The sequence below is a fragment of the Trachemys scripta genome, chromosome 3 (assembly GCF_013100865.1).
Source record: "Trachemys scripta elegans isolate TJP31775 chromosome 3, CAS_Tse_1.0, whole genome shotgun sequence".
Taxonomy (NCBI): domain Eukaryota; kingdom Metazoa; phylum Chordata; order Testudines; family Emydidae; genus Trachemys; species Trachemys scripta.
The window spans coordinates 69,548,607-69,564,932 of record NC_048300.1 but is presented as its reverse complement, the minus strand read 5'-3'; positions in this window follow the sequence as shown (position 1 = coordinate 69,564,932).

Genomic DNA, 16,326 nt, shown 5'->3' with positions numbered 1-16,326 from the left:
AGAAATTAAAACAAAAGCTAGAGATGTCCCAGAAGGAACTAAAGGAAGAGCTGGAGGTATTAAGTAAGATCTGTAGGATTACTAGAAAGAACTGAGAAATTACCTGGAGTCAGAAATAAAAACTTTTTTGGAGCAGCTGCTAGAAAATTCCCAATCTGGATGTAAGAAATCAAAATATAACCTAGAGAAGGATTTCAAAGTGTTGCAGACCACTGTGGACATCAGCCTCCCGGATGAGGAATCAGGCCAGTCAGAAAGCTTGGGTACTTTACAGTACTTTTCTACCCCATTTGTAACCCACAGAGACCCAGCAAGGAGAAGTCAGCTTGTTCCAGCTCAAGTTATACAACAGCCCATTCTCTCTGAGAGAACAAATCCTTGTGAGTCTTATTTGGCTCTGTTGAATGTCATAGCCCAAATGAATGGTTGTAGAGATGGGGAGAGGCAGCTTTCTGGCCGCCAACTTGAGTTGTCAGCTCGGATGGTGCTACAGAATCTACTCCAGAAAATACTGTATGGTCGGGATTTGGTACAATTTCTTGACAAGCAGTTTGAAGCCAGACATCAGTCTGAGGTGGCAAGGCACAGTTGAGGTCTAGAAGGAGGGGGAAAGAAGAGACTCCAGACAGAGGACCCAAGGAGACTTATGTTCCTGGAATATCTAGGTATCAGTGAGGACTTCCAGTACCAGTTAGTAGTGGACCTGTTCATAAAAGCTAAGCTGAACTTTTGCCTGCAGCTGAAGATCATGAATGTGTAATAGGAATTGTGGAATTCACAAGAATGGTGAACCTGGGCTCAAATGTGACAGTTATTAACTCAGACACGCTAAAAAGGCTAGGGAGCGGGATATCCAGAACTCAGACCTGCCTGGTTTCAGATAGAGACAGGAACTGGGGAACTGATACCTATCCAAAAATGGGGAAAACTGGGTTTCAGAAGTGGATCTCTGGGATGGAGTATGAAATCTGGATAACCAAGATAGTGGATTAGCCAATGATTTGTTTGGATTCCATTATGTACAATAACTGTGTAAAAATAGTAGTAAATTCAGTGTTTTGCAAATTCAATAAGTAGAAATTCCCTTCAAAAATGGGTTCTAGTGAAACAAATTACTTATAGACAATTGATTTGCAGTGAACAAGTTGTCCTACCCCGGTGGAGTAGAAACCTTAATGAGCTTTCCAGCAAGGGAAAGATATGGAATGGTTGAAACCTGCTTTGAGACTCAGCATCTCAGGGGAATTTTAGTTGGTAAAGATCTTGTGATTTCTCTTTGTTCACTGAATGTTTGTAACTCACAGATGGGCAGAGTTTTGTGCGGCTCTGCTGCTATTATAGAAAGTTTATTTGTGAGTTCACCAATATCGGGAAACATTGTATAGGCTGAGTGAGAAAACAGAAACATTTTGATGGCCGACAGAGTGTGATTTGGCATTTCCATAACTGAAAGGGATCCTTGTGACTGTTCCTCTCATAGCCTGTTCATGTTTCAAAACCCTTTTCATATTGCACATGGATATTAGTGCTCACAGAGTGGCAGTCATATTAACACAAGAATATAAGGACCGTGTGAGAAGGTGGCAGGGAAACAGAATTTCAGTTTGGCTGTCCCAGAGACTGAGAGTGTAGCTGTGGAACTGAGGCTGGAAGAATTGTGACACTCATGAATACACCATGAGGATAGAATGTGAGAAATCTGTCAAAATTTAGTGACTCCAGAGAAAGTCTCCCAAAATGCAGAGTCTCAGTCAGGTAATCCATTTAATCTTGTTATTTGTAACCTAGAACTGCTTGAATCAATCTGCCTTCTAAACACTATTCAGGGGCTTAAAAAGAAATAGTTGATCTGAAACTCCCTCTCATGTTCAGAGTTGTTAGTTGAATTGTTCTGGCTCATTGCTGTGGTCACATACTGCATAACACCTCAACATAGCAGTAAGTTCTGTTCACTTCATAATAGGGAGGAAAATAGCTGATCTTGCCACTTCCTGTAGTGTTTAGTTATTAAACGTTCATGAACAGAACAGTGTTGTAGTTCTCAGGAGTGGTGCAGCACATCACATTGATTAGGATTTGCACACAGGAGCTTGCTTTATATCTGACATCTCCACGGGATAAGTGTGAATGATTTGAACAATATAATATTGAAGAACTTCAAGCACTTGCTCACTCTAGTGACCAGTAATAAAAATTGCAGGTTTCTCTGTATAGTGCAGTTGTCACATTGCAGATGAAGCCAAATTTCTGCTCTGAATTACACCACAGGAAATATGGAGTATTTGCACTGAAATCAGTGGAGTTATTCCAGATTTACATTGATAACTGAAGCAGAATCTGTTTCAATGTCTTTAAATTTGGGAGTCTATTGTACTGGTCAAATGTATATGGTTAATGATTTTTCTATTCTGTAACACTCACACAAGCAGGATAAGGGGGCAGCACCAGACAGGATGGCTAGCTGGGTTCTTCCCACCATGACAGAGCTCTGAGGGGCAGGAAGGAGGATAGGGGAAACACAGGGACATGCCCAGAGGTTGGAATCTCTTGGGATTCCTCAGGTTCTAGAGTCCAGACAAAAAGAGCTGGGCAAACATTGTCTGGACAAACCCCATAGGCAGGCTGCAGGCAATGCAGAGGTGTGGGACGGGGGGTGGCAGCCAGTAGCCAACAGAGTGTGGGTCTCCCCTAGATGTAGAATGAAACAGATCAAACCCTTTTGTGTCCAGCTCAGAGACAGAGCCAAAGGCCATTGAAAAAGCTCCCCCTGCGAGAGGGTGGGGAGCATGTAGTATGGTGATACTCTGCACGTAACAGAAACTGGGGAAACTGAGGCACAATCTGGTGAGGCTGCAGCCATGATTGAAAGTAAGCTGGGGGATAAAAATGGGGGGCGGAGGGAACTAAGGTGTATTTTGGGATGGCTGCAGCCAAGATTCGAGCAGAAACGGGGGTCCAAAATTAGGGAAACAGACATAGGGGTGGCTGCCTATAGAAACTGGGGACCAAATTTGGGAAAACTGAGGATAGCAGGGCTAGGTTCTGAGAAATCTGCTGGCATATAGTCTGCATTCCAGGCCCTGGCCTGTAAGATGGGGGTACCTATGGCGGACGAAAAAAGCAGAAAGGTCCTCTACTAAGCTGATCTGCCTAGGCATTGAGTTAGATGTGAGGGCTGATATATCTAGATTCTCCCAGGATAAACTGGGGGAACTTCTGGGACTGATTGTCCAGGCTAGAACAGCCAGGAAGTTGCAGTCCATTATTGGGCATCTTAACTTTGCATGCCAAATGGTGGCCCTGGGGCAGGCACTTCGCAGCCGACTGTCAGCTCCCACCATGGGAATAGCAAAGCCAAGACATTTTCTGAGAGTTAATAAAGAGAAGAAGGCAGATTTGGGAGTGTGGGAACAGTTTCTGAATCATTTTGATGGAGTGTCTTTTTGGAGGGAGGATGATAGAGGCAGATGTAAAAGTTCATTCTACTGCATCGGGAGCAATAGGTTTTGGGGTGTTTTACCCAAGCAGGTGGTTTGGCCCAAAATGGCTCTCAGATTGGATACAAAGAAGTATAGTAAAGGATATTACATGCTTTGAGTTATTCCCCATTTTGGTAGCAATAACTATTTGCAAACAATAGTGTGTCCTTTTGGAGTGCCACGATGGTTATTTAAATCTGAACCTATGTTTCTCTGCTAAACATGTGCCTGGGATTGATAATGGCAAAGCTAACACATTGTCTCCATTTCTGGTCGAGAAACTGTGGACCCTGGCTCCGAGGGCCAAATAAGAACCAGAACAGATGCTGGCAGCTTTCTGGAACGTTGACACTTGGGGTCATACAGAGATTGGTACGGCCACAAGTGTTTAGGGCCTACAATAGGAAATGTAATGACTTTGTGTAATTTCAGAGGAGGGAAGGCCTGTTGGTGATATGGTCTATTCCGGGACACTAGATTCTTCAGTAAGTGATGTTGCTGGCAATCTGGTGGCTGGCATCATCTACCATCTCCAGGTGCCTCTTGGGCTGCCGGTAAGATGAGAGGATAGTCAGATCCTTGTAGAGAGTTCTTAATTCAGAGGCTGCTGTGGGTGGTCTTGAGACATGGGCCCTAAAGAAGATCCCTGTCCTCCCATCACTATTTAGATGTTTCGGGATATGTGGCATTTTCTCAAACAGATATGCAGAAGTGGATGGGAGGCAGCACTGTTAAAGACTGCATTCCTGGTAGTTTTTTCTGAAACTTTTAAAGTCAATGAACTAGTGCCTGGGTCACCTAGGTGTGCTTCAGGAAGGGCTTTGCAGTGGGAGGAACAATCGGACATCTTGACCCTGAGGATCTCAGCAACATATCGGCGGCGGGATGGGAGTTGAGATGAGTACATAATGTGGCAGGTATTTGCCCAGAAGGGGCATTGAGGATTTATATAGTGATGAGACTACTTGGGGAGAGGGCCCTGTTTATTCATCGTGACTGAAGACCCCACACAATATACCAGTTTGCTACAGTTTTAAGAAAGGGGCTAACAAAGTTGAGGCTACAGGCCCATGAACTCAGTTCCCATTCATGGCAGATTTGGGCTGTGACAGCTACAGCCCGGGGCTAGAGCAATTCAGGCAATTGGGCGATGGCGTTCAAATGCATACAGGACGTATGTATGTGAGACCCTGGTTAGCGAATCGAAGCTAATTTTCCTGTGTTTCCAATTTCAGAACCGGGCAAATGGGCCAAGCGAGCAGTGGTGTGAACCTGGAGGTTCACAGTTAGTCCTATGTGGTGAGGCCATCATGCACTGCCATGGACGGAGGGGCATGCTCTGGGACCAGCTGATGCCCCTTGTACGCACTTTCGTAACCTGGGAGCAGGCATCCGCTACAATTATGGTTCACTTTGGCAAAAATGGTGTGGGAATGCATAATGGGGTCAAATTGATGATCATTTAGGAGGGATGTGGGGCAGATCCAAGAATTTTTCCCTGGGGTGACGATTATTTGGTCTGATGTTGAAGCATTGGATATAGCAGGGGACTGGAAAGCCTTCATGGGTCAATATGATCAGGAAGTATGAATAGGGAACTAGCTAAATTAATACATAATCAAGAGTGTTTGGTAATTCCTCTTCTGCCCATATCTTACTGAGCACCTGAGTTATTCAGGGAGGATGAGGTACACCTATCTGACAGGGAAGCAGAGATATTTTTGGCTGAAGGAATCAGTAAATATCTAGGAAGCCAGTGGAGGGGAGGTGGGAGGCAGCCATGCTAAATTGCTTGTGCAACCTTGTGGCAGATGCCTAGTGCAGGTACTGGCTATGGCAAGAACATGGTTACTGGATTAAAGGAGGATTTTAAGGACAGCATCCCTTAAGCGAGCAGGGGGAGGAGGGTCTAGTATAATGGGGAGCTGAGTCATCTTTTTTCTAGCCCCTCCTAAGGAAGTGGAGGAAGTGGGATTCTGGGCTCCTATGTCTGGTACAGCAGAGAGCTGATTCCCCCCCACCTCCCAAACACACACAGTTTATAGCCCCTTTTAACCTCATAGGAGGGAAGGGCAGAGGGATCCCAGCAAACAATGTGACTGGGACCTGGTTCGAAATTATGTGGAAATGATTAAGGAAATCATGATGACCTGCACTGTACAATGTATTCCTGGGGAGTGACTCCCATCTATTTTAAGTGAATAAAGTTGCTGCTTATTGAAACCATGTCCATTGCCTCCTGCTTTCTTCCGGTGCAGCCAGGCAATGTGCTCACCCCAGCTCAAGACATTGTGTCCTTACTCTGCTGGCTGGAGGAAAAGGGGTTCCTGCCCTTACAGAGCTCTCCTTTACAACAGGTGATGAAGGGGGGGATGTTTATAGGGATGCGCTGGGAAGAGAAAGAAGCAGTTGGACCAAGGTATGTGTGGGAGGGGGGTGGGGGGGGTGGGAGATCTCCTTGTTTCTGCTGACCTTGTGCATGGAAGGTATTTATACTCCGAGCAGTCCTGGAGAAGCAGTCTTTTACCGGTAATGGGCTGGTAGCACTCACCCACCCATGAAATTTGCAAAGGGACTGGGTTTCCTCATGACCTCCTGTGGGCATGATGCTAGGCACCCTTTTCTCCTTGGGGGCTGGGATGGAATTTTTTTCCTCATTGCTGGATTGGCTGAGGCAAGGGTGGGTGTTTTCACCTTCCACACAGCCCGGCTAGGGCAGGGGGTTAGATTATAATATTGCAATTTTGTATGTGGAACTTGTGGCAGTTGTCCAGTACAGGTACGTGGCATGGAAGGGATATGGTTATTGGATTAAAAAAATGATTTCAAGGATACCATCTCTTAAGAGAGCTGAGGAAGGAGAGTTTGGTACTTCCATGTTTGGCACAGCAGGGAGTCACCCCCTCTTTCTTTTAGCTCTCCCTTTAAGGGAGCAGAGGAAGCGGGATTGAGGGTTCCTACATCTGGTACTGCTTTTATAGCCCCCTTTAGCCCCATACAAGAGGAAAATGGTGGGGTCCCAAGTTGGGGATTATATGGAAATAATTAATAATGATGACCTGTAGTGTACAATTTATTGCTGTGGACTCCCAGATACCATAAGTGAATAAAGTTGCAGCCTAGTTACACCACATCCATTGCCTTCTGTTTCTTCCAGCATTGCCGGACAATTGCATTGCTTGTTTCCTTTAGATGGCTACACATAGGATTATTCTGCTGGGTTATCAGTCACCCACCTTTCACCAGCACTAAACTGTCTACAAAGAATATAAAGAAACTTGCTATAAGGTGCCTCGTTTTCAAAGGTGCTGAGCACCCCCAACTCCCACTGACATTAATAGGTGGAGGTAATTAGCACCACTGAAAATTGGCCAATCCTGTTAGATATGCAAAGCTTGTGCTGCAGTTTACCAATTCAAAGTGTTATGCTCTGAAGGGTTTGAATTAAACTAGTCAGTTGCGGTTGTAGTATCAGTATTAGCCCACATGTGTATTGAGCCTTGTACAAATATTTGTAAAGGTCATCCTGGGCTATTTACAGTGTATGGCATCTTAGACAATTGCTTTCTTGTTCTCCTGATTCCTGGCAGAGACATTTTCTTGTCTCTCATCAATTCTCGGCACTGCTGATGTGTCCCAAAGCTGCAAGAGGCCGAGTCTTAAAATACTGTAATAGATGCTCAAGAATTCTGTCCTTGACTCTGTCTACTTCTGCTGTGCACAAGCTTTTTCTTCTAGGAACTTTTCCATCTCAGTTCTGCACAAATAACTCTGTTTTGTTCATTTTTCATAACCACCCGATGGCAAAATAAAAAGATTTATTAAAATCAATCCAGATTCTCTCTCTCACATTGGTACTGTTGGAAATATGGAGAGAGATTTTATTTGCATTGAAAATATTGATAATGTTTGAACTGTATGTTGTTCCAAAAGCTTTAGATGGGTCTTCACAAATTCAAAGGCTGGAAGGGATCGTTGTGATCATCTAGTGTGGCCTCCTCTATAACACAGGTCGTAGAACATACCCAAAATAATTCCTAGAGTATCTCTTTTAGAAAAACATCCAATCTTGTTTTACACTGTGTCGTGGATCTAGAATCCACCAGAATCCTTAGGAAATTGTTCTGTTGGTTACTTATACTCACCATTTAAAAAAAAATTGTTATCTTCCACATCTTCTTCCAGGTCTTCTTTTGTTCCATGTTCATTTTCTTTCATTCTAGATTTTTAAGCAAATGTTGCATGGTACCAAGTCAAATGCCTTCCAGAAGTCTAAGTATATTATGTCAACAATATTATATTTGTCATCTCATCAAATAAAGATATCAAATTAGTTTGACAGGATTTATTTTCCATATCCCTATGCTGATTTGCATTACCCTCCTTGAATTTCTTGTTAATCAAGTCCCATACCAGCTGCTCCACTATCTTGCCTGGGATCGATGTCAGGCTGACAGACCTACAATTTCCTAGGTCATCCCATTGATCCCCTTTAAAAATTGGCACAACATTCGCTTTCTTCAATTCTTCTGGAACTTCCTCAGTGCTATTGAAATTCATCATTAATGGTCAAGCATGATCCTCAATTAGCTCTCTTAAAACTCTTGGCTGCAAGTTATCTGGACCTGCTGATTTAAAAATGTCCAACTTCAGTAATTTCTATTTAACATCTCCCAGAGATACTAGTGGAATGGAAATTGTGTTAGTCTTATCATATCGTTTGTTTTCCCCATATACAGAACAGAAATATTTACCACTTCTGCTTTTTCTGCATTATTACTATTATTTAATAATATTTCTACCATTTCCATCTACTAATGGAGCAATACCATTATCATCATTCTTTATGTTCATAATATCTTTTTTAAAAACCTCCTTATTTTCCTTAGATCTGATGGCCATAGATTTCTCCTTGTATCCCTGTGCTTCCTTTATTAATTTTCTGTAATTCCTAACTTCAGATTTATATTCATTATTATCAGCTTCCAATTTCTTCCATTTGTTACACATACACACACAATTATATATATAAAAATAAAATGTGTTGCCTTCACTTCCTCTCTAAACCAGGTTGGTTTTTTAACCAGTATGGCCTTCTTCCTTGATTGTGTTTTTTGGACATCCTCACAAGGTGTTCTTAAATGATTCCCAATTATGATTTAATTTTTTTCTGATTAAATTCTTCCTCCAAGCTGATTTGGCTCATAATTGTTTTAAGCTTTGTGAAACTGGCCCTATTAAGGTACTTAGTATGTATATTACTGGTCTGGACTTTATTCTACACACACATTAAAAATGTGATCAAGTCATGATCACTTGTTACTAAACTGCCATTATATTCTAGTTTTGTGATCAGTTCCTCTTTATCTGTTAAGACAAGATCTAACAAAGAATTTTCCTGCATCAGCTGCAACACTTTTTGAGTTAGGAAACTGTCATATATGTTTAGAAATTCCAAGCACGTTTTAATACTGGGAGAATGAGATGTCCAGCATATGTCACTCATATTGAAGTCCCCTGTGTTCAGGCTTCTTTCCCTCTACATGTTCTAGATTGGTGTGTAAGGAGTCCATCATCCATTTACCTAGTCTGATTTGGTGAATCTAGTGCATTATTCATTTCTGGTAGTGTTCAGGAAGCAGGAAAGTTAATGCCCATAGCTGAGCCAAACACCACCTTGTTCCATGATTTGTTAGCTCTCTAGGGACAATAAGGCAGATTGGCTAGAAGGTAAAAGTAAGTCTTACCATGATGGAAGGAAACTTTTGGAGGGAAAAATATACCTGTCTTGGCTTGGAAAAATGTTCCTAACCACAACACAGTGGGACAGTCAAAAAGGACATGTCTGTCCATTAACCAAGCTTCAAGAGGAAGTGTTCAGTGTTAAAAAAAGAAAGAAGGGAGATTCTGTCTCAAATCATTTATGCAACATATATTAGCTTCTAGAATTGAACATTGAACTAACCAGCTTAGTAAGACTTTCAGAGAGCTAAACATCCCTGCCTCATTGCAGACAACATATTCATGCAATGTTAAGGTTAACGTTTCCACCTGCACTAACATCAGGAAATTTAATGTTAAGGTTTTCACCACACCAGTAACTCAACCCTGTTTACCAGTGTAGAGATGGGTCAAAGCTGGAGCCCAGCCACCTGAGCAGCACCATCTTTTGGGAAAAATTAGATTCATATGTAAGCTTCATAGCTCATTTCTATACATTATAGTTTGGATTACTGTTTGTGCTGTTCAGTATTGTATTTAAGAAGTGAGACAGAGTTATGTTTCCCAGAACAATCATATTTGAATTTTCTGACTTATGTACGCTTGTAGGAATATAAAAGAAGGTACTAACAGTGATTCCTCCAAGTGACAGTGACCCCCTCATAATTTGTCCCCCACACTTTAAAATCCAACAGTTTCACCAAGTACAAAAATCTTTTGGGTCTTCTGTTAAAACTTGTAAGCTACTGTCTGTAGAAACCATTGATTATATCTATCCTGTGAAAGATATTTTACTACTATGTAAAACTTACAAACAAGTTAACTGATTTTGTTCTTGAAGTAATTGATACAATGTAAACAAACACTATAAGCTGTTAAGTGACTTTCACTTCATTCAACTGCTCCTAGGACAGACCCCCTCCCTCTGTGATTAAAGAGCCGGGAGTCTCAAATGAATTAGCACACACCCCGAAAGTGGTGGAGACAGTAAATTAAAATATGGTTAAGGGATGGAATGTATGCTGACGAATGCTTGATATACATGGATGGTTAGGGAGGTGCCAGCCTAGAAAAGGAGTATCCATCGGCCGAAGAATGTGTCAAGTGGATGACCAGAAACCCCCAGAGGGTAAACTGGGACCCACCCCATCACCTGGAAGGATGAGAAACACAAACTTTGGACAGTGTGGAGCCACCAGGAATGTGCCACTTTGGACAGGAATGTGCCATCTGCTGATTGAGTCAGCAACAGCAGGATGAAACAGCTCCCATAGACTAACATAGGAATTAATTCCTATAAGAATGGACTCTAAAGACTGATGACTTTGAGTCTCTGGTTCTGCTGCCAGCCTCCAGGAGCATCAGGTGCACCTGACACAGACTCGGCTCCATCCTCATGACCAAGATACCTGGCCAGTAACTTGGCATGAGCAACTTCTAGGCTGGTAACTATAACACCTATACAGAACTTGAATGAATGATTGTGTGAATGAATCTCTCTCTCTCTCTCTCTCTCTCTATGTATGTGTGTGTGTGTATAAGAAATAAGTAGTCAAACAACGTTGTTTACTTTTATCTTTTGCTTTATCAGTATATTTACAATAAATGTGGCATCTTTGCCTTATCCCTCTTAATAAGATCCTGCTGGTTTTTATTCTATTGGTATAACATGCTTACATTTTCTAACTGCTGCTCTTGCAGTTTCCTTTTGTTCTTAAAAACAAAAAGGGAATGTGATGGGGTCTGCATACCCGGCACTAGGCAGGAAAGAGTTAATCCCACACTATGTGCAGAGGAAATTCCACCCCTCAGACCATGCTGGGCATGCTCCAACTGCTGTGCTAGTATAAAGGAGAGCAGCCCAGCTCCATCTGGCCTAACCACCAAAGGACATTTGGTGGAGACACCAGCCCAGGAGCTGTTACAGCCCTTTCCTGCAGGAGCCAGAGCTCCCGAGACCCAGACTGGAGCCCTGTTGCTGACAGCTAAATGGTTGGAATCAGAGTCCCAGGGAGTTACCTGGGTGGAGGAACCCAGAGACCCTGAGGCCATATGGATTGCAGCTTCAGGAAGCCTGGTAGGAAGTGACCCGGAGAGGTGGAATGAGTGGTATCTTGCACCCATGTAAGTTCAGCACATTGCGGTTGGATTCCCTGCTGACCCAGTGGTGGACCACTCTGCCACTGTTAGGGCCCTGAGTCAGGACTGGTGGCGTCGGGAGGGCCCGGGTTCCGCTATCCCAGCTGCCATCTCTTTTGTTGTTGGTCCCTGGATTTGGCCGTTAGACCATGCTGCCCTTCACTCAAGGGCCGCTATATTGACTCTGGCCACTAGGCCTCACTGCCCTACACTCAAGGGCTACTTTATTGACTGGCTGCTAGGCCACTCTGTCTTGCACTTGAACACTGCTCTGTTGACTCGGGCCACTAGGACACACAGCCCTGCACTTGAGGGTCAATAGATTGACTCCAGCCACTAGGCCACACTGCCCTGTGCTCGTGGGCAGCCATATTGTCTTGGGCCATTAGGCCATGCAGCCCAGAACCCAACAGCCGCTGCTTTGGCTCTGGCCATTGGGCCACATTGTTGTGAGGAGCAGGACAGTCTGGTGGACTGTAACTGCAGTGTCAGCATACCCACAATCCACACCAAAGGGGAATGGGGTGTGTCCCATCCACAGGTGCTGCCCCCACAGCTCCCATTGACCCTCAAGTGCAGGGCTGTGTGTCTCAGTGGCCTGAGTCAATACAGTGGCCCCAAGTGCCAGCTCTGCAGCTCCCATTAGCCAGGAACTGTGGATGGGGCAGGGTGCAGAGCCACCTGGCCATGCCTCAGCATAGGAGCCAGAGCGGGGACATGCTGCTGCTTCTGGGAGTTGCCTGAGGTAAGCGCCGACTGGAGTCTGTACCCCTCACCCCTTCCTGTGCCCCAACCCCCTGCCACAGCCCTAATCCCCCACCTGCCATCTGAACCCCTCGATCCCAGCCTGGAGCCCCCTCCTGTACCCCAAACCCCTCATCCCCACCTTAACCCCCTGCCTCAGCCCGGAGCCCCCTCCTGCACTCTGAACCCTTCATCCCCAGCCCAGAGACCCCTCCCATACTCCGAATCCCTCATCTCCAACCCCACAGCCAGAGCCCTCACCTCCTTCTGCACCCCTGCCCCAGCCCTGATCCCTATCCCGCCCTCTGAGCCCCTCGATCCCAGCCTGGAGCACTCTCCTGCACCCCAAACCCTTCATCCCCACCCCCACTCTAGAGCCTGCACCCCAAACCCCTGGCTCAGCCTGGAGACTGATTTGCACCCCAAATCCTTCATCCCAGGCTCCACACCACAGTGCACACCCCCAGCCAGAGCCCTCACCCCCCTGCACTCCAACCCCCTTCCCCAGCCTGGAGCCCCCTTCCGCACCCTGGACTCCTCATTTCTGGCCTTACCCCGGAACCTGCATCTCCAGCTCAGAGCCTGTACCCCCTCCCATACCTCAACCTCCTGCCTCAGCCTGGATCCCCCTCCTATACTCTGAACCCCTTGGCTCCACCCTATGTTCTGTATTTAATAAAATCACTTTTTATTTAGTAATTTACTCAGAGTATGTATTAATACCTGGGGGAGCAAACAACTGTGCATATCTCTCTATCAGTGTTATAAAGGGCGAACAATTTATGAGTTTTCCCTGCATAAGCTTTATGCAGGGTAAAATGGATTTATTTATTTATTTATTTAATTTATTTAAACCCCATTGGGAGTTGGGCATCTGAGTGCTAAAGACAAGCACGCTTCTGTGAGCTGTTTTCAGGTAAACTTGCAGCTTTGGGACAAGTGATTCAGACCCTGGGTCTGTGTTGGAGCAGACTGGAGTGTCTGGCTCAGCAAGACAGGGTGCTGGAGTCCTAAGCTGGCAGGGAAAACAGGAGCAGAGGTAGTCTTTGCACATCGGGTGGCAGCTCCCAAGGGGGTTTCTGTGATCCAACCCGTCACAGGTTCCAACACTTTCTGAGGTAGAAAATTGCCAACCAGGGGTCTGATTTTTGGAAGTGCGGAGAATTCACAACTCCAACTGAAGTCACTGGGAGCTGTGGAGGTTCAGACCCTCAGGCAGTGGGGTTTGAAGGGATGAGCATTGGGTTGGTGTCAGAAATGCCTGGGTTCTAATCCTAGTTCTCTCATTGACTCAGGGCTCGTCTTCACTGCTGGGGTAAGTCGACTTAAGTTACGCTACTCCAGCTACATGAATAACATAGCTAGAGTTGATGTAGCTTAGGTCGACTTATCCCAGTGTCTTTACTGTGCTGCATCGATGGGAGATGTTCTCCGGTCGACTTACCTTACTCTTCTCGGAGAGGTGGAGTACCGCGGTCGACCAAAGAGCGCTCTGCCATCAATTTAGAGGGTCTTCACTAGACCCCCTAAATCGACACGTGCTGCATCGATTGCAACAGCGTTGATCTTCCCCGTAGTGAAGACAAGGCATCAGTGTGTGATCTCTGGCAAGAAACTTTATCCTTGGCTCAGTTTCCCCATCTAAAATGGGAATAACAGTATTCTCTTATCTTGCAGGAGAGCCATGAAGATAAATTCATTAATGTTTGTGGAGCACTCCTATACTATGATGAGGAATGCCCAAGAGGAAATTAATGATTGAGTGCAGATTTGGATGGCCTGCAGTAAAAAAGGATGTGGAGACACATTCAATGATAAGGACAAAAGCAAATATTGAACAGCTACCTCATTCTCTGAGTGCACTCCATCCTGTATATTCAATGTGGAAAAATAGCATGCAATCATGTAATTAAAAGACTGTCACATAATGAATACACACAGTGTGGCAGAATTGCATGGGCATTTCCTAACTTTTCAGAGCTTGACTTTGCACCCTAAGTAACTTGGGCTTCAATGAGGACTATGTGGTGTTCCACAGGTAAGAACATGTACCGACTTACTTTTAGGTGCCTAAGTATGGACTAGAAGCCTCATTTCACACATCCATTTTTTTCAAGATGTTGCCCATTGTGCCTGCAGTCACTGCCTGCTACCACTCACAGGACAATTCTGGTTTTAATAGTCCAAACAACAACAACAACAAAAGAGCACTTAATTTGCTGTTTGCTGGCACCATCTATACATAACAATTTATATGGAAAATGCAAAGATTTGTTTGAGATGGAGAATCTGTAATGCAATCATGCGCTGATTTGCATCCACTTCACTGCAGCTGGGTCTCTTTTGTGACAGTGGAACCTACCTGCTGACAGAGCCTGCTTTTCTAAAAGAGACTGTCATGGCTTTTGGTCTATGGACTATTGACATCGTTTCTGCAATTATGGGAAGTTTTTATTGCCCTTTGACCAGAGTCATGCTGAGACATTGAGATAGTGTGATGCATTAGGAGGTCTTGTTTGGACTAATTTGGGGAGTTAGGGCTTCTATTGATCAGTATACAGATAAAATATACCTGGACTTTCCAGGCAAATCAAGTCTCTCTTCCAGGCAAATCAAGTCAATCTTTAAATATTAAAATTGAAACCTAGTTTTGAAGCATGAGGCCAGCAGGAAGCCTATGCAAACTATGGAGATAAATCTGATACTTGTGGACACAGACTTTTGAAAATCTTATGGCTGTATTGTGCAATAGGAGCAACCTATGAGTGGTATCCAGGGCTGCCTAAAATAGAAAGAATAGCAGTACAGTAACTCCTCACTTAATGCTGTAGTGATGTTCCTGAAAAATGCAACTTTAAGCGAAATGATGTTAAGTGATTCCAATTTCCCCATAAGAATTAATGTAAATAGCGGGAGTTAGGTTCCAGGGAAATTTTTTTCGCCAGACAAAAGACTATCTAGATCTATATCTATATCTACACACACACATACACAGTATAAGTTTAAACAATTTAATACTGTACACAGCAATGATGATTGCGTAGCTTGGTTGAGGTGGTGGAGTCAAAGGGTGGAAGAGGAATATTTCCCAGGGAATGCCTTACTGCTAAAAGATTAACTAGCACTCAGCTAAGCCATCAAGATTTAACACATTGTTAATGTAGCCTCAAACGCTACAAGGCAGCACGAATGGACGGAGGGGATACAGCATGGCAGACAGAGACAGAGACACACACCGTGTGTGTGTGTGAGAGAGAGAGAGAGAGAGAGATGGCATTGCCCCTTTAAGTACGCTGACCCCACTGTAAGCACATTGCCTTTTTAAGTTGATTAGCAAGTTGAGACAGCAGCTGCTGCCAGCAAGCTCCCATTGTCCTGAGCCCTCTCCTGTCCCCCGCTGCTCTGTGGAGATGGCCAGATGGGGTAAAGGAGCAAGGAGTAGGAGCGGGGGGTGGCACCCTGACAGTAGCACCCCTCTTCCCCCTCTCCCACCCCTCACTGCAAGCAGGAGGCTCCCGGGAGCAGTTCCAAGGCACAGCGCAAGAAAAACACATGGCAGTGGGGGGAGGGACAGCTGAACTGCCTGGCAATTGATAGTCTGTTGGGTGGCTGCTGCACAGGGAACTTAGGGGAGTGGGGAGCTGATAGGGGGGCTGCTGGTCCACCCTGGTTCCAAGCCCCCACCAGCTAGCTCCAACAGGCTGCTCTTTCTGCAAGCAGTGGACAAAGCAGGCAGCTGCCAAACAACATTATAAGGGAGCATTGCCCATCTTTAAACTAGCATGTTCCCTAATTGATAGGCAACATAACAATGAAACAATGTTAACCGGGATGACTTTAAGTGAGAAGTTACTGTAGTTCAATCTGAAAACAAAGGAGCAATAATAATAATAAATAATCAGGAAAGATCAATAGAAAAATATCTGTGAAGCTGCTCACAGACAGTCACTGCACAGCAATAAGGAAGAGGATATGCAAATAAAAGGCAGGAGAAAGTAGTAGATAATCACAAATGTAATAGAATCTTTCTGAGATTTGCATTCCAACTAACACAGGTGAGTCTTCCATGTTCAATACCTGAAAACATCTCCCATCTCACTTTCGGCTGTGATACAAAGGCAGAACAGCAGAGGCCCTGATAAGATACCAGAAGCCTGGCACTTTAGTGAGGCATTTTCCTCTGCAACAATTTTTCTAGGAGCATCAGAAGCTGGGCAAGCTTTAGTGACCAAAGGCAAGAACC